At 45.9% G+C, this 23,658-nt stretch overlaps 1 protein-coding gene and 1 pseudogene across 5 annotated transcripts in view; one reads left to right on the forward strand and one right to left on the reverse strand.

Moving 5' to 3' along the window:
* The window catches only part of LOC127039338 (zinc finger protein 383-like), a 29,421-nt pseudogene extending 8,652 nt beyond the window's left edge, over window positions 1-20,769 (forward strand).
* The window catches only part of LOC127039335 (zinc finger protein 501-like), a 102,959-nt gene that overhangs the window by 50,969 nt on the left and 28,332 nt on the right, over window positions 1-23,658 (reverse strand). The gene's annotated exons all lie outside the window — the stretch shown is intronic.

Here is a 23,658-nt window from a genome sequence, read left to right on the forward strand (position 1 = left end):
CCCCACCAGCACGACCTGTTCTGTCCTTTCGATATATTTTGTACCCTAGTATTACTGCGTCCCATTGATTATCCTCATTCCACCAAGTTTCTGTGATGCTCGTTATATCAATCTCCTCACTGAATACGAGGCACTCGAGTTCACCCTAGCATTGGTATATACGGGTCTGTTGCATCTTACTCTGGGGTTACGTTCCGCAGTCAGCGCGTAAAGCGAAAATCGCTTAGAGTCAAAATTACATTGAGCGGAACGGCGGGCGCAATTGCCCGCACTACAGGTACAGTATTAAAATTGTTATTTTTCTCTGGTTTTTGCCGACCACGTGAAGCTGAAATCGTGCACGTTAAATGCGTGTAAGATGCGACAGACCTGTAAGTACTTTAAAAACATGTCACTTTTTAGCTGTCTGAATGGGATTGTTTTTCATTTCACTGTTTCTCATCGGATCCTACCTGTGTTTTATCATCTTCCATCCTCTCCTCCTTACTAAGATAGAGAGAATCTCCATTAATAGGTCCTCCCCTAAGGGCTGTCTCTGTCCAAACCACGTGCTCCTCCACACCTGTCGGTTTTCCCCCAGCCCTTAGTTGAAAAACTACTCTACAACCTTTTTAATTTTAATATCAGGAACAGCATCCTAAAAAACTGGGACCTGGATTGAGGTACCCTCCATTACTCCTCTCTCTCTCCCCGAGAGGTCAGTTGTGTGACCGCTGCCCTCTGGGATGTCAGTTCCACTGTTCCCTCTCAAAACCTGAATGCCTGGGTGCACAGAGGCTGAATCAGCCATTCTGTCCTGGACATCCTCTCCCAAGTGACCTGTGAGGAGACTCATAGACTTTAAGGCCAGAAGGAACCATTATGATCATCTAGTCTGACCTCCTGCACAACGCAGGCCACAGAATCTCACCCACCTACTCCTGTAACAAACCCCTAACATATGCCTGAGTTATTGAAGTCTTCAAATTGTGGTTTAAAGACCTCAAGATGTAGAGAATCCTCCAGCAAGTGACCCGTGCCCCATGCTGCAGAGGAAGGCGAAAAACATCAGGGACTCTGCCAATCTGCCCTGGAAGAAAATTCCTTTCTGACCCCATATATGGCAATCAGCGAAACCCTGAGCATGTGGTCAAGACTCACCCGCCAGCACCCAGGAAAGAATTTTCTGTAGTAACTCAGATCTCATCCTATCTAACACCCCATCCCAGACCACTGGGCATACTTACCTGCTGTACTCCCACTATTCCTTCCCTGGTTTCCCCCTCTGGAGCCCCTTCTAGAGCAAAGGTTCCCAAAGTGGGGTTCGCAAAAAGTTCCAGGGGGTTCTTGGGAAAAAATTCCCTAATGGCGGACAGAGCTGTCCATAGGGACCCTGGGGCCAGCAGCCTGCAGCCCCTGGACTTCGAAGAGCTAAACAGATCAAAGCAAACATCTCTGTCACACTGAGGAGATTTCAACTTCAAGGCAGCTTATACGACATGGAAAAGGAGGTGGATATTTGTGGCTGTTTTTAAAATTAAATAGGCAGCGAGGATTGTTTTTAAAATGATGATGAACAAGAAGTTTAACCTTTGTTGTGAGGCGCGTTGTTTGCGTGGGCTGCGCAAGCCCTGAATGTTTGAGTAGGAGGAACTCTTCCTGGAGGATTCTCTGCAGTTTGAGGTCTTTAAACCACAATCGGAGGACTTCAGTAACTCAGACATAGGTCAGGGGTTTGTTATAGAAGTGGGTGGGTGAGATTCTGCGGCCTGCGTTGTGCAGGAGGTCGGACTAGATCAGGGGTCGGCAACCTTTCAGAAGTGGGGTGCCAAGTTTTCATTTATTCACTCTAATTTAAGGTTTGGCGGGCCAGTCATACATTTTAACGTTTTTAGAAGGTCTCTTTTTATAAGTCTGTAATATAAAACTAAACTATTGTTGTATGTAAAGTAAATAAGGTTTTTAGAGTGTTTAAGAAACTTCATTTAAAATGAAATTAAAATGCAGAGCCCCCCCGGACTGGTGGCCAGGTCCCAGGCAGTGTGAGTGCCACTGAAAATTAGCTTGCGTGCCGCCTTCAGCACCCGTGCTGTAAGTTGCCTACCCCTGGACTAGATGATCATAATGGTCCCTTCTATGAGTCAGCTTCTTAAATCCCTTCTTGCTGTTTCACGGCTGATACTCCCTGATGAAACGTAGGAGCCTTGTCTTGTAACAGGCTTAATCACAGTGATACAAACTACGAAAGTGAGATCTTGGCAGAGTGTCGCCATTTTCATAATGGACTAAAAATACTGTAGTGAAAAATAGTAATTAATATTAAATAATGTGTGATAAGCATGTCATAAAAACAAAGTTTATATTTCCAAGATCACTGCTGTTATAATTTATACTCCGGTAAAGGAAAAAATCCCTATAAATGTTCATTTTTAGGAGGTGGATCTTGAGACTTGACATTTTAATCAAAGGGGTTCACGGGATGTTAAAGTTTGAGAACTGCTGCTCTAGAGGGAGATCTGTCCCCTGTTCAGCTGCAAAAGGCTGCCAGCTAGCAACCGGGACAGTTCTCTCATGGACTGCGGGTGATGCACGCTCCTCCCTCCCTGAGGAGATGCCACATTCCCAGCTGGAAGTATGAGACTTTCTCATTCCTTCTGTCATCCACCCCCCATTAATAAACTTTCAAAACCACCCGTTTCTAGGTGCATTTTTGCCAAAGGCACAAGAATCCTGTTACTAAAAGCTCCAGGGGGAGGGATTGCTCAGCAGTTTGAGCACTGGCCTGCTAAACCCAGGGTTGGGAGTTCAGTCCTTGAGACAGCCGCTTAGGGATCTGGGGCAAAAATCAGCCCTTGGTCCTGCTAGTGAAGGCAGGGGGCTGGACACAATGACCTCTCAGGGTCCCTTCCAGCTCTGTGAGATAGGTACCTCTCCATATATTCTAATATTTTTCTATCTGTCCTGGCAGTATGTCACCGTGAATTATACTCCGCTTGATCGCAGAGATTTCTGCACCTGTATCTTCCCACCCAACGGGTTCCCCACCGTTAATCCTGCCAAAATGTGCTTTGTGTCTGGCCCTGCAGATGCGAATCCCACAAAAACAAATATGCTACATCTCAGTTGCCTGGGAGATTCCTGTGTTGAGGGCAGCAGAACCTACGGGAGCTCTTTGTTGCCCGGTTCCTCCCAGCGGAGGGCATTTATTCCTCAGGCGATCAGTGGAATTACGGTGATGAAACCTTTTTGGGCTCTTCTGTTTTCACGGGGGATTTGGAACGAGGATTAGAGGAATGGTTTTGGGGGAGGTGAGGGCCCAGCAGCCCAGCCACCCTCTTCTTCCCCAGGAGTCAAACAGGAACCCCGCTTCCCACCAGCTTTAAAACCCCTTGTTCTCTGGTTTATTCACAATAGATGCCTGGGGCTGCTGAAAGGCAGCAGCTGCTCGAGACGCCGTCTCTTCCACCATCGTCACGTTTTTATCCCAGGCCTCATCTTTACGCATATTTAAGGACTGTTCTCGAGCAAAGATTGGTTCAGAAATTCCCACCCGTTTGCCTCTCACTCACTTTCCCAGTAAACCTTTCATACTGTCTAAATATTCACTCATTCCCTCTTAAGATTTCTAAATTCCACTCTGTATGTATCAGGGGTAATTTGAAACCTTTACAGAACAAGATTTCTTTTAAACTTAAATTTACAGGAATCTAAAGCATCTTCGACTGATATTGTATTGAATACATTTTCAGCTTTACCAATTAGTTTTGCAGTCAGGGTAGGAACTCTCTTGGCATCTGGGATTTCCTGCCCTGCACGCAGCCTTTCAGACGTGGAAAGATATTCAGTAATATCACCTGCTTTGTTGGATGCAGGACGTAGGTGGGCCCAATTGTGAATTTTTGTGGAGGTGCGAATCAGAGGGGGGTGGGGGGGTGGCTGCTGGTTCTCCTTTTCTAGCAGCTCCAGTTGGCGTCTCTGCTTTCCCTCTGTTTCCTCAGATTCCTTGTCTGTGCAGCTGCCTCTGTCCACTTCGGGTCTGAGGTTCCCTGATGTGCTGCTTCTTTCTCTCTTAGCTCCAGTTCTTCCATTCTCAGCGGACGCTCACACTCTCTTTTTCTGCCACCTGCAGTCTGTGCCGCTCCAGTTCTGCAATTGCTTCGCTGCCTTTGCTCATCTTTAAGCTTCCCTTTCCCAAAATAAGCAGACAGAAAATAACCCGTATCCTCCTCTCAGCCACCACACTTAAAATCTCTGTCCCAGTGTCTGAAGTGCAAACCTCCCTCCAAACAACAAGCGGGGCATTTCCTCCCAGTGTAGAACCTGGAACTGGGGTACCACAGTGACCCTTTGTCTCTCCAGCCTGGGCTGTCTCTCTCAATGCTTTGCTAGTGACAAACAGCAAACCCCTCCAGGTGCTGCGATCACTCAGCTCTATTGCATGAACGCTCCCAGAATCACACAGAGAAAGGCACCAGCCAGTTCTCCCCAGCCTTACACCGCAGAGCTGTACCATCTTGCCCTGGTCAAAAGTCTGACCCATGTATGTTTGTTACCCAATCTCCCCTTCCTCGATGTGGAGAGGGCAGGCAGCAGCCTTTGTAAACCGAGTTGAGATTGCCCAAGCCCTTCAAGCAAAATGCACCATTTTAGGGAAAGTGTAAAACAGATTTATTAACTACAGAAAGATCGGTTATAAGTGGGAGTCATAAAAAGCCAGAGCTAGTTACCAAAGAAAATAAAACATAGGGGCACAATCGAAATCTTAAACCTTACTCCACTAGACAATATTTCAATGTAGCAATTTTTTCCACCCCACTAGATGTTAGGGTTCTTAATACACAGACTTCTCCCTGAAGCCTGGCACCAGTCCCCTCAGATAAAGTTTTTGTCCTTTCAGCGTTCTTGTTGCTTCCGGCGTAGGTCGGGGAGGAGAAAGTTCAAGGCACGATGCCACTGTCTCTTATTTTATACCCTCAGTCCATGTGCCTGGAAAATACCAGCCCAGACATTTCCTGGTGGGCTTTGCTGAGTCACAGGGCTGAGCAATCCCCCTGGTGTGGTCTTGAGCAACTGAGTCAGAGAGTGGAGCGGTCCCCATTGCTTGGTGCTCGTTGACTTGTAAATCCCTTGCTGACCGCTCTCCTGCTGATTAGTGATCACTGAACACCCGCCTGGGCGGAGAGCCCTCCCCTTTGTACGCTCAAACTTACGGCGTATTTCGGTAACCAAAGCTCATCATTTCCTACCCACAAACAAATATTCCTATTGGGACAGCACAGCGGGTTTCGGCAGATCGTGAGCTTTCAGATGATCACTTACGTGGCCTGCTTTGTATGAAATATCACAGCCCTCTATGAGTATGTGAGTCTGGGGTGTACAGGGTGTGACTTTGAGATACAGGGGGTTTAATCCTGGTGGGAGGGGATGGGTCTATGCTGAGCATTTTCCCACCATGAGAGTCGATGTCTATGCCGAGAAAAAGCCAGTGAGAATGTGAAATGACAAAGTCTGATCCGAACTCCCCCCAGTAACCTTTCTCCCCCCGACAGGTTGCAGAATAACATCCCTGGGTCCCTCCAGATTCTCCCAGCCTGCCCAGGGAAGGGAAATGGAGGCAGCAGACTGGGTTCGGGTAAGGATGCTGAGGACGTGCTAGGAGGTTCCCGCAGGAGCCAGAGGGACAGGGAAGACACGGGAAGTGGGAGTTTGATCTAAGGGTGCAGGCCGTGCACGGGGTGGAGAAAGGGAGGGGGATGAGGTGTGATGGACCTGCTGGGACTTGGTAAACCTGGGGCCGAGATTCTAGGAATAGACCCTTAGGGGCTGGGTGTGGAAATTCCCCTGTTTGTGGAACAGGAAACAAACCTGTGAAAACTTCCCAGACTCCCCGTGTTGGAGCGTGAACCCACTAACCAGAGGTTGCTCTGACCTATCAAGGAGGCACCCACCACTGACGCTTAGGGAAGATGCCCCCATCCCCTGACCTCCAGCTGCTGGCAGTGGGGAGGGTGTTGGGATTCCTACAAGGAAGGGCTTTATCTCCAGTTCAGCCGCTGACTAGCCGGTGCGTGATGAAAGGGAAGACCCTTTTCCCGCTACCTGCTGGGAAGGACGAGGGGCTCTGTCTATCTCCCCTCACCCTAATGCCTCCTCGATGCGCTGAGCAGAGGACAGGTGGGTCTGTGCTGACTGTGTAGCCATATGATTGGCCCTGCTACCCCAGGAATAGTGGGGCTGTGAGTGGGGCCGCAGCTACTGAGTATTGGACTCTCGCTCTTTCAGGGGCCGGTGACCTTCGAGGAGGTGGCTGTGTATTTCACCAGGGAAGAGTGGGCTCTGCTGGACCCCACTCAGAGAGCCCTCTACAGAGACGTCATGCAGGAAAACTACGAGAATGTGACCTCGCTGGGTAAGGATTCCCGTCCCCTCGGTTCTTGGAAGGAGAAATGCAGAGTTAAGGTTCACCACATCCTGCGATGTAACCTTAACTCTGCCCTGTTTCAGCAACACCCCGACATGCCAGCGACACACACACCAGCCCTCTGCTCTCCCAGCTACACAACGCTCTGGGAACGGAGCAGTCCTTCAGAAAGTCTAACGTCTTCTCTTTGCTCAGGCAAAACTTGGGTTTAGGTCCGGCGTAGCGAAGAGAAGTTTCTGACACCTGGCCCGCCCTCAGATGGAGCCACTGCCACACAAACCATCACAGACTTGCAAAATATCACCACCTCTTCGCCCCTGAGGGTTAAGAACAGCCACACTGGGTCAGACCAAAGGTTCCTCAAGTCCAGTATCACTGGTCAACGCCAGGTGCCCCAGAGGGAGTGAACAGAACAGATCACAGTCAAGTGATCCATCCCCTGCCGCCCATTTCCGGCCTCTGGTGAGTGAGTCCCTCGGAGCCGTTGCCTTCGATTACCCTTCTCTAAACCCTGGAGATGGCTATCCATGAGTGCCAACAATGCTCATGGTAAGAACACAGCCTTCTGCACATTTATTGTCCACGAATCCCTCCACCCTCTCTTATGGACCGTCACCTCACCACGGTGGGAAGGCTCGCGGGGGCGTAAAGACCCTCAGAACGACATCGTTCTGAGCTTTCCTACTCCTGGTAGGGTTCCCCCTTGGCAAGCAGGTCTGCGGCAAGGCTCCTGACTTACCATGACCCAAACATCACCTAGACCCCAACGGTGGGTCAGGCACATATAGAAGATCTAATAGTTCTGTGCAGCTGTGAAGGCAGATGGGGGCTGCAGCAGGAAGGAGGCCCCTGGTGGTCTGGGATCTCCTTGCCACTGGGTCAGGGTTTTCCTCCTGTCAAGTCTCGTGCGGTTACTGCCTGCGTGCTGGTTTCCTCACGTTAAAGTGATTTCAGACGCAGGCCTCACACTCGCACAGAGCCGTGTGGTGACGTGTGAGTGGCGGAGAAGACAGGAGCCGTGAGCTCTGGGAGTCTTTCGTCTCAAATCTGCACGCTGGTGGCAGCTGCCTGATGGCCGTCTTGCATCTGGATGAGATAGAAGTCCATTTCGGCAGCAGCGGCTGTGACAGAGCGGGCCTCTTTTAGGATCTCTTCTGCTCGCCAGAAAAGGTGCCCCAAACGTCGGCGGTCTCACACTCTTCCAACTGGAGGGCCGCGTCCAGTGGGATCACTCAATGCCATGGCCGAAACAAGAGATACAAGACAATGAATTTCCTCACCTGGAATGTCCGCACCCTTAGGGACTTTCAGCTCATAGGTCTTGTTTTCTGGACCTTTAATCATTTTTGTTGCTCTTCTCTGGACTTTCTCCAGTTTGTCCACATCCTTCCTGACATGTGGCACCCAGAACTGGACACAACACTCCAGCTGAGGACTAATCAGCGTGGAGTAAAGCAGAAGAATTACTTCTTGTGTGTTGCTTACAGTACTCCTGCTAATACATCCCAGAATGATGTTTGCTTCTTTTGCAACAGCATTACACTGTTGACTCATATTTAGCTTGTGGTCCACTCTGACCCCCAGATCCGTTTCCGCAGTTCTCTTTCCTAGGCAGTCATTTCCCATTTTGTATGTGTGCAACTGATTGTTCCTTCCTAAATGGTGTACTTTGCATTTGTCCTTATTGAATTTCATCCTATTTACTTCGGACTGTTTCTCCAGTTTGTCCAGATCATTTTGAATTTTAATCCTCTCCTCCAAAGCACTTGCAACCCCTACCAGCTTGGTATCGTCCACAAATTTTGTAAGTGTCCTCTCTATGCCATTATCTAAATCATAGAGGAAGATTTTGAACAGAACTGGACCCAGAACTGATCCCTGCAGGACCCCGCTCATTACGCCCTTCCAGCATGACACTGAACCACTGATAACTACTCTCTGGAAATGGTTTTCGAATGAGTTTATAGTAGCTCCATCTAGGTTGCATTTCCCTAGTTTGTTTATGAGAAGAGCATGTGAGACAGTATCTAAAGCTTTAGTAAAATCAAGATATACCACATCTACCGCTTTCCCCCCATCCACAAGGCTTGTTACCTTGTCAAAGAAAGATATCAGGTTGGTCTGACACAATTTGTTTTCAGCAAATCCATGCAGACTGTTACTTATCACCATGCAGACTGTTACTTATCACCTTATTATCTTCTAGATGTTTGCAAATTCATTGCTTAATTATTTGCTCCATTATCTTTCCGGGTAGACAAGTTAAGCTGACTGGTCTGTAATTCCCCGGGTTGGCCTTATTCCCCTTTTCATAGATCGGCACCATATTTGCTCTTTTCCATTCTTCTGGAATCTCTGTATTGAGATGCTGATGGAGCACTCAGGGTAGATCAGGCCATTGCAGTGATCTGAACAAATTCTTTGCATTGATCTTCAGGGCTGAGGATGTGAGGGAGGTTCCCCAACCCGAGCCATTCTTTTTAGGTGACAAATCTGAGGAACTTTCTCAGATTGAAATGTCATTAGAGGAGGTTTTGGAACAAACTTATACATTAAACAGTAACAAGTCACCAGGACCAGATGGGATTCACCCAAGAGTTCTGAAGGAACTCAAATGTGAAAATACAGAACTACTTACTGTGGTATGTAACCTGTTATTTAAATCAGCTTCTGTACCAGATGATTAGAAGATAGCTAATGTGATGCCTGTTTTTATAAAAAGCTCCAGAAGCGATCCTGGCAATCACAAGCCGGCAAGCCTGATTTCCATACCAAGCAAATTGGTTGAAACTCTAGTAAAGAACAGAATTATCAAACTCAGAGACAGACATGATTTATTGGGGAAGAGTCAACATGGTTTTTGTAAAGGGAAATCACGCCTCACCAATCTACTAGAATTCTTTGAGGGGGTCAAACATGTGGACAAGGGGGATCCAGTGGATATAGTGTACTTAGATTTTCAGAAAGCCTTTGACAAGATCCCTCACCAAAGGCTCTTAAGCGAAGTGAGTTGTCATGGGATAAGAGGTAAGGTCCTCTCATGGATCGGTAACTGGTTAAAAGACAGGGAACAAAGCGTAGGAATAAATTATCAGTTTTCAGAATGGAGAGAGGTAAATAGTGGTGTCCCCCAGGGGTCTGTACTGAGCCTTGTCCTATTCAACATATTTACAAACCATCTGAAAAAGGGGTAAACAGTGAGTTGGCAAAGTTTGCAGATGATACAAAACCACTCAAGTCCCAGGCAGACAGCAAAGAGCTACAAAAGGTTCTCTCAAAACTGGGTGACTGGGCGACAAAATGGCAGACGAAATTCAATGTTGGTAAATGCAAAGTAATGCACATTGGGAAACCTAATCCCAATTTTACATATAAAATGACGGGGTCTAAATTGGCTGTTATCGCTCAAGAGAGAGATCTTGGAGTCATTGTGGATAGTTCTCTGAAAACATCCACTCAACGTGCAGCGGCTGTCAAAAAACCTTGAAGCAGAATGTCCTACACATTTGAACATCTGGGGAGCTACCCTCAGCGTATTGCTGTGTCAAAATAGGCTGGGGTTAATACAATAAAAAAAAATGGTGAGAAATTGCCTGGAACCCACCTGCTTTTCTTTCCCCGTGCAGAGTTTCCAGTTTTCACACCTGCTGTGATCTCCCATCTGGAACAAGACAAAGACCCGTGGGTCCCAGATCTCCATGATTCAGAGATCCTGGGAGGTACCTGCACAAGGGAGGAATCATTCAGTCAATTTGAAACCTGTCCGTGTCTGAAGGAAACAGCTGGGATTTGCGACAGAGACCTTGTGAGTTCTCTAAGTTCAGGATTGTCCTCAGCAGGTGTGTATCCTCAGGGCAGATGTCGCTCATGACTTCCTACGGTAGTTGTTTGGTTGATTAGAGTCTATATTGGCCGATAACAGACAGAATTTTGCATATCATTACTATTTTCTTTGAAATTCACAGATTTTTTTACAATGGATGTCAAAAACAATTGACAAATAATGATACTTCCAAGAAAGACAAAAACATATGCAACATAGTCAAGCCCCGGGCTGCCTTCCAGACCGCTGGGCCCCCATAATTTATCCCGGCTTCCCCCCAATCGTCGGCCCTGTTCCTACCCATCGTGATACCTGGCAGTAGCTCCCTCCTTCACCTCCCTTCCCCCTGAGTGTTTGGACAGGATTTACAGGCAGAATTGATCCCCTTACCTCCGAAGGACAGAATTTGGGGAAATTCAGCCCCTGATATATGTCCATTTCTTTAGCACTTATTTCATTGACCATGATAGTGGTAGTGACCATAAAATGCTCAGGGAGATTAGAGAGGCTATACAAATAAAAACCGCAATAATAATGGGGGATTTCGAGTATCCCCATATTGACTGGGTCCATGTCACCTCAGGACAGGTATGCAGAGATAAAGTTTCTGGACACCATAAATGACTGTTTCTTGGAGTAGCTAGTCCTGGAACCCACTAGAGAAGAGGCAATCCTTGATTTAGTCCTAAGTGGAGCCAAGGATCTGGTCCAAGAGGTGAATGTAGCTGGACCGCTTGGTAATAACGCCCATAATATAATTAAATTTAACATCCGTGCAGAAGGGGAAGAACACCAAAAAACCCCACCACAGTAGCATTTAATTTCAGAAAGGGGACCGACACCCAAATGAGGATGTTAGTTAAACGGAAATTAAAAGAAACAATCTCAAAAGTGAAATCCCCGCAAGCTGCATGGAAGCTTTTTTTTAAAAAAAAAAAACACAACAGAGGCTCAAATTAAATGTAGATCCCAAATTAAAAAACATAGTAAGAGGCCCAAAATGTGCCACCGTGGCTCAACCCCAAGTAAAAGAAGCGTTTAGAGGTAAAAAGGCATCCTTAAAAAATTGAAAGTTAAATCCTACTGAGGAAAATAGAAAGGAACAGAAATGATAGAAAGCCATGTGCAAAATGGTAGAAAGCTATGTGCAATCAGGCAGGTCAAAAAAGAATTTGAAGAGGAACTTGCCAAAGCCTCAAAAAGTAACCAGAACAAAAATTTTCAGTAGCACGAAGCTTGCTAAACAACCAGTGGGGCCACTGGACGATCGACGTGCTAAAGGGGCACTCAAGGCTGATCAGGTCATTGCAGAGAAACTAAATGAATTCTTTGCATCGGTCTTCACGGCTGAGGATGTGAGGGAGATTTCCAAACCTGAGCCATTCTTTTTAGGTGACAAATGTGACGAACTGTCCCAGATTGAGGTGTCATTAGAAGTGATTTTGGAACAAACTAACAAATTAACCAGTAATAAATCACCAGGACCAGGTGGGATTCACCTAAGAGTCCTGAAGGAACTCAAATGTGAAACTGCAGAACTGCTAACTGTCATTTGTAAGCTATCATTTAAATCAGCTTCTGTACCAGATGATCAGAGGACAGCTAATGCAATGTCAATATTTATAAAAGGCTCCAGAAGCAATCTTGGCTCTTACAAGTCGGTAAACCTAACTTCAGTACCAGGCAAATTGTTTCAAAAGTCTACTAAAGAACAGAATTGTCAGACACATGGATGAACACAATTTGTTGGGGAAGAATTAACATGGCTTTTGTAAAGAAAAATCACGCCTCACCAATCTACTAGATTTATTTGACAGGGTCAACAAGTATGTGGACCAAGGGGATCCAGTGGATATAGTGTGCTTAGATTATCAGAAAACCTTTGACAAGATCCCTCACCAAAGGCTCTTAAACAAAGTAAGCTGTCACGGGATAAGAGGGAAGAGCCCCTCATGGATCGGCAACTGGTTAAAAGATAGGAAACAAACTAGAGGAATAAATGTTCCATTTTGAGAATGGAGAAAGGTAAATAGTGGTGCCCCCCAGAGGTCTGTATTGTACTTGCACTGTTCAGCAGACATACAAATGATCTGGAAAAAGGGGTAAACAGCAAGTTGCCAAGATTTCCAGATGATACAAATTTATTCCAGACAGTTAAGTCCTAAACACACCGGAAAGAGTTAGGCCTTTTCTACTAGGGTGACCAGATGTCCTGATTTTATAGGGACAGTCCTGGCCTTTTGGGTCTTTCTCTGATATAGCCTCCTATTCCCCCGCCACCCTCCTGTCCTGATTTTTCACACTTGCTGTCTGGTCACCCTATTGTCTACACTGAAAAGTTTTGTCACCAAAATTACAGTTCTTAATAAATAGCCTTCTCCCTGGAGCCTGGCCCAGTCTCCTCCCATGAAGCCTTCGTCTTCTCAGAGTTCTTGTTGCTTCTAGCGTTGGTGGAAGGTCAAGGAATGATTCCACTGTCCCTTATTTTATACCCTCAGTCCATGTGCCTGGAAAATATGAGCCCAGATATGGCTGGGTGGTCTTTGCTGAGTTAAGGGGTTGAGCAATCCCCCTGGTGTGGTCTTGTGCAGCTGAATCATAGAATATCAGGGTTAGAAGGGATCTCAGGAGATATCTAGTCCAACCCCCTGCTCAAAGCAGGGCCAATCTCCAACTATTTTTTGCCCCAGATCCATAAATGGCCCCCTCAAGGATTGAACTCTCAACCCTGGGTTTAGCAGGCCAATGCTCAAACCACTGAGCAATCACTCCCACCCCGTTGGGCAGTTCCCACTGTGTGGTTCTTGGGCACCCCTCGCTGACTTGTAAATCCCTTGATCACAACTTTCCTGTTGGGAGTTGTTTGCCATTTTTTTTAAACAAACAAACATACAGCAAAATTTCATAACTTGATACACACTGGCAACGCCCGTCCTTTGACAGAGCAGTAGCTTTCAGCGGATCATGACCTTTCCTGTGATATCTTACAAGGCATATTTTGTACAAAACAGATCAGAATGACACGCCAGTGGTGACTATGGGGGTTCCCGGGTGCCGATTGGAGGTAAAAAAAGTGTCACATTGCGATATAAAGTTATATATAGAACAAGATCTCTGGATTAACAATTTTTTTTAATCTACAATTTGGGATCTCTGAAGAAAACTCAGAGCCAGAATGGTTATTGCATCAGACACTCTGAGGCCTGGGCTAAACTAGCAAGGGAGGAGGTTCGAACTAAGATACGCAACTTCAGCTATGCTATTCACGTAGCTGAAGTCGAACTATCTTAGTTCGACTTACCTGGCCATCCTCACGGCGGCGAGTCGACTGCCGCAGCTCCCCGTTGACACCGCTTTCTCCTCCTGCCGACGTGGAGTACGGGCATTGATTAGCAGATTGATTTATCGCGCCCAGACAAGACGCGATAAATCGATCCCCGATACATTGAACACTACCTGCCGATCTGGTGGGTAGTATAGATGTACCCTTAGAGAAGGATTGAAAGAGGGAAAACATGTTTTACATGCCTCCCACGTCACTCTAAAATATTCTAGACGCTGAGGGATGTGGTCTAGAATTTGATGAACAAACCACAAGTTAAAATGTATTAAACTATGAAGGTACATGACTAGACAGCTCAGATGATTAGCAATGGTATAAAGCAGTGATTCTCAAACTTTTATAGTGGTGACCCCTTTCACACAGCAAGCCTCTGAGTGTGACCTCCGCTTATAAATTAAAAACATTTTTAATATGTTTAACACCATTATAAATGCTGGAGGCAAAGCGGGGTTTGGAGTGGAGGCTGACCGCTCGCGACCCCCCACATAATAACCTCACAACCCCCTTCAAGGTCCCGACCTCCAATTTGAGAACCTCTGGCGTAAAGGCACTTTACCTTTAGGTCGTCAACTTGTAGGCTTGGCAGAATTTGATTTTTTATTAGGGCTGTCAAGCGATTGAAAAAATTAATCGTAATTAATCACGCTGTTAAACAGTAAAGGGATACCATCTCTTTAACTATTTGTGGATGTTGCCTACATTTTCAAATATATTGATTTCAATTGCGACACAGAATACAGCGTCGACAGTGCTTGCTTTGTATTTATTTTTGATTACAAATATTTGCACTGCAAAAAAAGAAAAGAAATGGTATTTTTCAAGTCACCTCATACAAGTACTGTAGTGCAATCTCTTTATCGAGAAAGTTGAACTTACTAATGTAGAATTAAGTACAAAAAATAACTGCCTTGAAAAACAAAACAGTGTAAAACTTTAGCGCCCGCAAGTCCACTCAGTCCTACTTCAGCGAATTGCTCAGACAAACAGTCTTGGTTACAATTTGCAGGAGATAATGCTGCCCGCTTCTTGTTCACAATGTCACCTGAAAGTGAGAACGGATGTTTGCATGGCATTGTTGTAGCCAGCGTTGCAAGGTATTTACATGCCAGATGCGCTAAAGATTCACATGTCCCTTCATGCTTCAACCACCATTTCAGGGGATATGTGTCCATGCTGATGACGGGTTCTGCTCAATAACGATTCAAAGCAGAGCGGACTGATGCATGTTCATTTTCATCATCTGAGTCAGATGCCACCAGCAGAAGGTTGATTTTCTTTTTTTAGTGGTTCGGGTTCTGTCGTTTCCGCATCTGAGTGTTGCTCTTGGAAGACTTCTGAAAGCATCCTCCACCCCTCGTCCCTCTCAGATTTTGGATGGCACTTCAGATTCTTAAACCTTGGGTCGAGTGCTGTAGCTATTGTTAGAAATCTCACATTGGGACCTTCTTTGTGTTTTTGTCAACTCTGCTGTGAAAGTGTTCTTAAAACGAACATGTGCTGGGTCATCATCTGACTGCGATAACATGAAATATATTGCAGAATGCAGTTAAAACAGAGCTGAAGACATGTAGTTCTCCGTCAAGGAGTTCAGTCACAAATTTAATTAACTCATTATTTTTTAACGAACATCATCAGCATGGAAGCATGTCCTCTGGAAAGGTGGCTGAAGTATGAAGGGGCATATGAATGTTTAGCATATCTGGAACATAAATACTTTGCAACGCTGGCTACAAAAGTGCCACGCGAATGCCTGTTCTCACGTTCAGGTGACATAGTAAAATGAGAAGCAGGCAGCAGCATTGCCTGCAAATGTAAACAAACTTGTTAGTTTTAGCGATTGGCTGAACAAGAAGTGGACTGAGTGGACTTGGAGGCTTTAAAGTTTTACATTGTTTTGTTTTGGAGCACGGCGATGTAACGAACCAAAAAAAATCTACATTTGTAAGTTCCACTTTCACGATAAAGAGATTGCACTGTAGTCCTTGTACGAGGCGAATTGAAAAATACCATTTCTTTGATCATTTTTACAGAGGAAATATTTATAATAAAAATATAAAGTGAGCACTGTACACATTGTAGTCTGTGTTGTCATAGAAATCAATATGTTTGAAAATGTAGTAAAAACATCCAAAAATATTTAATTAAATTTCAGTTGGTATTCTAACATTTAACAGTGTGGTTAATCGCAAGTAATATTTTTGAGTTAATCGTGTGAGTTAACTGCAATTGAAAGCCCTCATTATTTTTTCATAATTTCAAATTATTTAAGCTTTTTTTTGGTCAATTTTTATGAGCGCCAGGGGACACAGGTGACCTAAACTAGCTCCATTGATATAAAATCATCTGGGCTGCTTCTCCGCTCGGATTTTCAGAATTGTACAAAATTAAAGGTTTTAGACTTTTTTTTTCCAATTTTTTATCGATTTACATTTTCAGTCGCAGGAAATTATGCGGGGAAGTCAGACAACAATTCTATAATGGTAGGAGACGTTGAGATCCAAAACGTTACAGCTTTATAACCGATAAAACAAACCGTCACCATCACACATCAAAATAATATAAAGTCAGTCCTTAAACAAAACTCTGCGTTCTCCAACAGTATTTTTCTTATTTTTCCTAGCTGCAAGTTTGATTGTTGATGGCAATATTTTTGGTTGGTTTGTGTGTTTGCAGTGAAATTGATATTTATTGATAAAAATCTAATCCTTCCAAGCCTGAATCCACCGAAGTATGTGCTTAATTGAAAGCACATTAAAAATTTAGTTGGGGATTGGTCCTGCTTTGAACAGGGGGCTGGACTAGATACCTCCTGAGGTCCCTTCCAACCCTGAGATTTGACAAGTCTGATTCTATGTGAGTGGTCTCATTGAAACCCTAGGGAACAGGGATTGCCAGAACATGAGGAGCTTCTGGCCTCTTCCACTGCGGCAAGTTTGCATCATGGTTAGGTCTCCCCTTTTTCTGCCAACAGGGGATGGGATGCCAAGTGAGAAGGAGGAGCACCAACCTCAGCTGGAAGATACTGAGCAAGATGAACCACACGGGACATTATTGCAAATATCTGAGGAGGACGATTCCAGGAGTCGTGAGCAGAGAGAAGGTCATCAGAGTCACAGGCCAGAAAGGAAGCAGGGAAACCAGCCAGGGGAGAAATTGAATAAATCCATTAATAGTTGGGGACCTCACAAATATGTCAAGGAAACCACAGCCCAGCCGAAAATCCAGGCAGGAGCGAGAAACAACACATGCTTTGAGTGTGGGAAAAATTTCAGTAGGCACTCAGTTCTTCTTAAACATCAGAGCACCCACACAGGGGAAAGACCCTATGAATGCCGTGAGTGTGGGAAAACCTTCACTCAGAGATCGTCCCTTATTAAACATCGGCGAATACACACGGGAGAGAGACCCTATGGGTGCTGTGAGTGTGGGAAAAGCTTCACTCAGAGATCAACCCTTATTAAACATCGGCGAATACACACGGGAGAGAGACCCTATGCATGCTGTGAGTGTGGGAAAAGCTTCACTCAGAGATCATCCCTCATTACACATCAGAGGATCCACACAGGGGCGCAATCCTACGCGTGCGCTGAATGCGGAGAAAGCTTCACCCGACGCTCAAACCTGATTGTACATCAACGAATCCACACTGGAGAGAGACCCTACCAATGCTGCGAGTGTGCGAAAAACTTCACCAACAGCTCCTCGCTTATGAAACATCAGCGAATCCACACAGGAGCCAGACCTTACGAATGCCGTGAGTGCGGGAAAACCTTCACTCGCAGCTCGCACCTCATCGCGCATCAGAGAATCCACACCGGAGAGAGACCTTATGAATGCGGTGAGTGTGGGAAAAGCTTCATGGATAGTTCAGACCTTATTAAGCATCAGAGGATCCACACGGGAGAGAGACCCTATGAATGTGGTGAGTGCGGGAAAAGCTTCATGGATAGCTCAGACCTTACTAAGCATCAGCGAATCCACACAGGAGAGAGACCCTATGAATGCGGCGAGTGCGGGAAAACCTTCACTCACAGCTCAGCCCTTATGACGCATCAGAGAATCCACACGGGCGAGAGACCCCACGAATGCTGCGAGTGTGGGAAAAGCTTCACTCAGAGCTCGGACCTCATTAAACATCAGAGAATCCACACAGGTGAGCGACCCTACAGGTGCGGCGAGTGCGGGAAAGCCTTCACTTGGCGCTCGAGCTTAATCACACATCAGAGATTCCACACGGAAGAGAGACCCTATGGGTGCCGTGAGTGCGGGAAAAGATTCTTTGTCAGCTCAGCGCTCCGGGAACATCAGAGAATCCACATTGGAGCCAGACCGTATCAGTGTGGTGAGTGCGGGAAAACCTTTACTCGCAGCTCGAACCTCATTAGACATCAGAGGCTCCACCCGGCCTAGAGACACTCTCGATGCTCTGAGTGTGGGAAAACTCAGCCCTTACTTCTCACTGGAGAATTTGCAAGGGAAACAATCGCCATAAAAACCTTATTTAAGGCTGACCGTTCTTAGTTATTTTTTTCCCTAATTCCCTCTTAAAGACTTTTTGAACTACCGTATATACTTGTTTATAAGCCGAATCTTTTTGGTAAAAAAGTGACACATCAAAGAGCGGGGATCAGCTTATTGATGGGTCTACACACCAAAATTTGAGGATTTTAAACTCTATGGAATGATTGAACTGAATATCTAATAGATTGTCATTTTGTTTACCTGGAGGGTCTGCAGGCATGGAGCCCCTTGGCTCCCTGTGGCCGCGGACTTCCCACAGCTCCCATTGGCTGGGAATGGCGAACCACGGCCGCAGGGAGCTGAGAGAGTCCATGCCTGCAGAAGCTCCAAGTAAACAAAACGTCCCGACCTGCCAGTGGCTTACCCTGACGGCTGGGAGCCAAAGTTTGCCAACCCCTGAAATACAGAGTCGGCTTATGTAAGGGTCAGACAGTTTTTGCTGTTTTTACCCAACCATCTTGGGGGTCGGCTTATAAACGAACGGGCTAATGAACGAGTGTATATGGTATTTGCATCACGTGGTCTCTCGGGTCCCCTAGGTGAGTTGCCCGATTTTCTCTTTTGTAGCTGAGGTTTTTTGGAGCAAATCCGGCACCGCTTTCTGTCACCTCCTTTCTTCTGAGCCTTGGGAGCACGTCTCCCTCCTACCAGAACCATCCATGAGCGCCAGGGGACACAGGTGACCTAAACTAGCTCCGTCGATATAAAATTACCAGGACCGCGTCTCCGCTTGTATTTTCCATGACTGGCTTGATGTAAAACAACAACTATTCTTGCAGTAGAGACGTATCTCATGTATGAAAAGTCTCTAGGGGTATCTAACAGGTTTACTCAGCCCTTCACCGGCGCTTCATCAGTTTTCCTTGTCTAAACAAACCTGTAGGGTCACATTTCTACTGTGGCTCCCGCTGCAACACGATTGTTAGAGTCACCAATTTCCCCTTTGGGCACTGATTCCCTCATCCCCGTTTGTTCTCGCATCGCCGGGGTGTGTGCTGAACGTCAGTTATTTTTTGTACCACTCTCACACTTAAAATATATTGAATTATAGCAAATTCAGTGATGCCCAAAGACAGTCGGGCGTGTCAGAGGGATTCCCTCCTTTCCCATCATCCCAGCATTGTTTCCTTCCGTCTCAGCTGTGTAGAGTTTATCTTCTTCACAATCTATCCTTCCACCTCCTGTAGTTCCCCAAGACACAGGGTTTGAGCTCTCCTTGCTTGAGAAACATGGTACGATTTGTTTGAGCCTAAATCAGAGTCATTAGGTTTGGAGGTGAAAGAGTCCCAGACCCGGAAGGAGAATGTTCAGTGGATCATTCTTAGTTTAAACCCCATTTTTTGGTTTATTGGCAAAGCCACTTCCTGTCTTTTTTCCTTCTGAGTTGGGAATGGTTTTGGATGGGAAAACTGGCTGGGTTTTTTTCATTACACTGATGTTAAAACTTTCCTAAGAAACATGACTCAGTATTTGTGAGACAACATGGAGTGAAGCAGGTTTCAAAGGATGAGAGGCGAAGCGGATGGGAGAATCTGTTGTCCTGATTCTGAGTCATCAGGTGTATCCTGCTTTGGAATTTAACTTTCTGTGACATCAAAATTGTCTTACAGTTGTGTGGGAGGTGGGTTTCTCTCTCTCCTGAAGATGTTTGGTTACATAAATGGATATTGGTTTTGTTTGATTGAATGTGACCGATTTACCGGGGACTTTGAGCAAAATGACCACTTGGTAAAATAGTCTCTATTTAGTTTTAATTATTATTATTTTTGCTTTGGCTATTATCCCACTCTGCCATGATGACGTGGAGAAAGTTCAAGTGCAGGTCAATCAACCTGAGGGAATACTCCAAGCTATTGGCTCTGCTCACAAAGAGAAAGAGTGAGTGGTTATAAATCTCCACTCTGAAACTCTGATCAACAGCACATCCTTAGATGCTATAAACTGTTCATTGAGATCTGTTTAGACCAGTGGTCCCCAGTCTTTCCAGTGGGGCAGATGCCAGACAACTAGCCACCGAGGACCGCGGCTGCCAGACGAGCAGCCGCCAAAATGCTGCCGTGAAGCAGCATCGTCAAAAGACGTCGCCACCGAAATCCTGCCATGAAGAATCGTCAGCAAGAGGCGTTGCCGCTGAAATGCCACCAGAATTCAGCGGGATTTCGGCGGTAGCGTTTCTTGACATTGCCGCGTTTCGGCGGCTGCTTGTCCGGTGGCTAGTAGGTGGGCACACATGGATGTGGTTAAGCCTCGTTAAGGGCTGTGTGGGTGTGGGGGGGGGGGGTGAAAGAGAAGGAATTACCCCACAAGAATTGAGTCGAAGGAGGAAGCTTTGATTGGGTTTGAGGTTGCACAAACAATCCCTTGGTTTCAGTACTGAAATAGCTACCAAGCTCAGCGTGGATTGCCCGTCCGGGGTGAAGTTCTCTGAGGTTTACAACTAAATGGACACCAGCCTCTTTGGTTTCCCGTTTTAGGATTTATAAGGGTGATGATCTGTTGTATTGGCTAAACTGACAACACGATTGCAATGCACTAGGATTGTTAACACGCTGGGTTTGACCTTAACGTAAGCGTGTTCACCCAGTGGTTAGTTTAGTCATGAATACGGTAGTTTAGTCTTAGTGATGCGTGTTCCTGATTTTTGGTTTTTTTTCATTTTAATAAAATGTATAAAAGGGGGAATCTGGAGCCATATATTTCAATAAGCAACGTGGGCCAGAACGGCCAAAAATCAGGGTGGAGATCAGCGGGTCGACCTTGAATTTCCATCTCAATTAACCTTTTGGTTCTCACAGGGGAGCGGCCTAAGGGACCATCCATCTCCACTCCAGCTGTAACTGGAGGAGCTATGGGCATCCCAAGGGAAAATGAGCTCCCTCTCCCAGGTTTTTGGGTGGGGTAGTGTGGATGAGTGAGGTGGGAAGAGTCTGTCAATAGTGGCAGGTGATGGTGGCTTCTCTGCAGTCTCTGTCATAGCTAGGCCCAGCCTGTGGCCCTGGCTGGCTGACTGTGCCTGGTCAGGCCCAGCTGATGTTGAAGGTCTTATCTGAAGGGTTGTTAATGGAGGTGAAGAGCTTGTACGGTTCCGTGAATATGGTGCTGGTAAAGTAAATGAATATGTGTTAATAGAGCATATCGGGGCATTTCTGAAAAAAAGGCAGAGTTAAGTTTATGTGGACAACCTTAACTGTGCATTTGCTGGATTTCAAAAGTTTGGATTTTGCTGAAGATGAGGGTCTGAAAGGAACAACATCTCACCAGGCAAACTCAACTAGGCATTGACCAAGTTTTTGACCTTTAATCAGTAGAAGCAGGGGAGGTCCTGCGTGCCAACTGGATATTAACCAGCTATTAAGGCCTACTGCAGGGCTAGATAGTTGGGAAGGAAACAGTGCAAATGCCCATCAGCAGAGGCTTTCTTAAAACAAACACATCTGTGACGGGTTGGAGCCCCGCTTCTGGGGCACCACCTGATGTACTGGGATTTCACTGAGCCTCTCTTGCTGCACCAGCCTGGGTTCCCACTCCTGCTGAAGTAAGCACGCTGGCCTCTAGCAGCCCTCACATGCAGGTAGGGCCGCACCCAGCTGCAAACACAGACTGAAGTGTGAGGACTCGGTGTGAGAGGACTTCCCCGGTATTCCCCTTTTTGGGAGATACACCCAAAATAATGCTGTCTTGCACTGCATAGAAAAATCTGCACAGTGCAAGCTCATAAAAATCCGCCCTCTTCCTCAGTGTGAAGAGAACCATGCACGACTTCTTCTCCCTCCCTCCCCAATTAGAAATTACATAAACTGGGTTTAATAATAAACAAAATAAATGCACTAACTACAAAAGGTAGATTTCAAGGGATAGCAAAGAGAACAAAGTAGATTACCTTAGTCAATAAACAAAAGCCGGACCGCTGAGCAAGTTTGCGGACAATACCAAGCTGGGAGGGGTTGCAAGTGCTTTGGAGGAGAGGATTAAAATTCAAAAGGATCTGGACAAACTGGGGAAATAGTCTGAAGTAAAGAGAATGAAATTCAATGAGGACAAATGCAAAGTACTTAATTTAGGAAGGAACGAGCAGTTGCACCCATACAAAATGGGAAATGACTGCCTAGGCTGAAGTGCTGCAGAAGGGGATTGGGGGGTCATAGTGGATCACAAGCGAAATATGAGTCAACAGTGTAACGCTGTTGCAAAAGAAGTGAACATCCTCCTGGGATGTATTAGCAGGAGTGTTGTAAGCAAGACACGAGAAGTAATCTTGATTAGTCCTCAGCTGAAGTGTTGTGTCCAGTTCTGGAGGCCACATTTCAGGAAGGATGTGGACAAATTGGAGGGAGTCCAGAGAAGAGCAACAAAAATGATGAAAGGTCTAGAAAACATGAGCTATGAAGGAAGATTGAAAAAATTGGATTTGTTTAGTCTGGAGAAGAGAAGCCTGAGAGGGGACATGATCACAGTTTTCAAGTGCATAAAAGGTTGTTACAAGGAGGGAGAAAAATTGTTCTTCTTAACCTCTCAGGACAGGACAAGAAGCAATGGGCTTAAATTGCAGCAAGGGAGTGTGACGTTGCAGCTGATATGATTTTATAAAAATATGCTAATGAGTGAATTTAATGTCACGGGAACATGCTTCATGCAAAAGGTCTCGTGTAAGGTATCATTACAAAGCTTATAACCTACTGAGTATGGTCATCCTATTTGTATAAATGTACCAGTCTTGTAGCTGAAACTAGAAGTATGAACTATAACTCTGAGGGCCTGGTGTAATGATACAAAGTGTGGGCCATTAGTGGTGGTTTGGAATCTTGATGGCTCCCATTAACCGGGGAGATTGATGGGATGGCTGCGTTTGCGGGCAGGAGGAATGAAGGTCATGTCACCTGAACTGGAATCCATCTTTAACCTGCTGCCTTTCCACTGAGAAGGAGGGGGTGGGAACCCAGAGGGACAAAGGGTTCCCACCTTATGCAAAAGATATATATTTTGCTTGGTGACTTACTTTGGTCTGTCTGTTACTACTTGGAACCACTTCAATCCTACTTTCTGTATTTAATAAAATCACTTCTTACTCATAAATTGACCCAGAGTGTGTGTTAATACCTGGGGGAGCAAACAGCCATGTGTCTCTCTCTATCAGTGTTATAGGGCGGACAATTGATGAGTTTACCCTGCATAAGCTTTATACCGGGTAAAACAGATTTATTTGGGTTTAGACCCCACTGGGAGTTGGGCGTCTGAGTGCTAAGGACAAGCACATTTCTGTGAGCTGCTCTCCTGTAAATCTGCAGCTTTGGGGCAGGTAATTCAGACCCTGGGTCTGTGTTGGAGCAGACGGGAGTGTCTGGCTCAGCAAGACAGGGTGCTGGGGCCTCGAGCTGGCAGGGAAAGCAGGGGACAGAGGTAGTCTTGGCACATCAGGTGGCAGCTCCCAGGGGGGTTCCCGTGATCCAGCCCGTCACAGGGAGGTTTAGGTTGGACATTAGGAAAAACTTCCTACCTGTCAGGGTGTTTAAGCACTGGAATAAATTGCCTAGGGAGGTTGTGGAATCTCCATCACTGGGGATATTTAAGAGC

Source organism: Gopherus flavomarginatus, chromosome 23 (assembly GCF_025201925.1).
Source record: "Gopherus flavomarginatus isolate rGopFla2 chromosome 23, rGopFla2.mat.asm, whole genome shotgun sequence".
Lineage (NCBI taxonomy): Eukaryota > Metazoa > Chordata > Testudines > Testudinidae > Gopherus > Gopherus flavomarginatus.